The sequence below is a fragment of the Rhincodon typus genome, chromosome 10, assembly GCF_021869965.1.
Source record: "Rhincodon typus isolate 14 chromosome 10, sRhiTyp1.1, whole genome shotgun sequence".
Lineage (NCBI taxonomy): Eukaryota > Metazoa > Chordata > Chondrichthyes > Orectolobiformes > Rhincodontidae > Rhincodon > Rhincodon typus.
In genome coordinates, this window is record NC_063341.1 from 22,005,380 (window position 1) to 22,006,384 (window position 1,005).

Sequence of the window (1,005 nt, forward strand, 5' to 3'; positions counted from 1 at the left end):
TGACAACAAAGTGACCTGACAACAAAGTGACCTGACAACAAAGTGACTAGATCTAAGCTCCGCACTCCAGTCATGCACGGTGGTAGACAGTTAAACAGCTAGCAGGACACCTCACAAAAATCCCTATCCTCAAAACTGGGGGAGCCCAACACATCAGTACAAAAGACAAGCCTGAAGTATTTGCGACAATCTTTAGCCAAAGATGTCCAGTAAATGATCCATCTTGGCCCCTCCTGTAGTCCTTCAACCAATTTGATTCACTTTACATAATATCAATAAAGTGCCTGACAATGGATACTGCAAAGTCTACAGGCTCTGAAAACATTCCTTCAATGTTAACGAAGACTTCTACTCAGAACTAGCAATGTCCCTAGTCAAGCTCTTCCAGCACAGCTACATTTCTGGCATCCACCTAACGAGTAAAATTATCCGGGTATGTCTTGTACACAAAACTGAAGTCAATGAGTTTGGGGGAAGTTCTCCATTGATTGGAGTCATACCTAGCAGAACAGAAGATGGTTGGGGTTATTAGAGGTCAATTATCCAAACACTAGGACATCACTGCAAGAGTTCCTCAGGGTAGCAGCTAGGGAAGTGGCGGCATAGTGGTAACATAACTGGATTAGTAATCCATAATCACAAGTTAATGTACTGGGACATGGTTCTGTATTTAACCATGGCAGATGTTGAAATTTGAATTCCACAGAAGTGCAGAATAAAAATTTGGCCTAATGGTGATCATGCAACCATTGTCGATGATGCAAATAGCCCATCTATTTCACTGATGTCTTTTAGGCAAGGAAATCTGCCATCCTTATCTGGTCTGGCCTACACATGACTCCAGACTGACAGAAGTGTGGCTAATTGCCTTAGGCAATGAGGGGTGGGCAAAAAATGCTGCCCTAGCCAGAGATGCCTACATGCCATGGATGTATAGAAAAAAACAAATCAGGCCACACAAATACCAGACAATGACCATCTCCAACAAAAGCAAATCTAGCCATC

General features: G+C 42.8%; 1 protein-coding gene across 2 annotated transcripts in view; it reads right to left on the bottom strand.

Annotated features, from left to right (window-relative positions):
- mrpl37 (mitochondrial ribosomal protein L37) overlaps positions 1–1,005 on the bottom strand; it is a 24,711-nt gene that overhangs the window by 11,097 nt on the left and 12,609 nt on the right. The window lies entirely within an intron of this gene.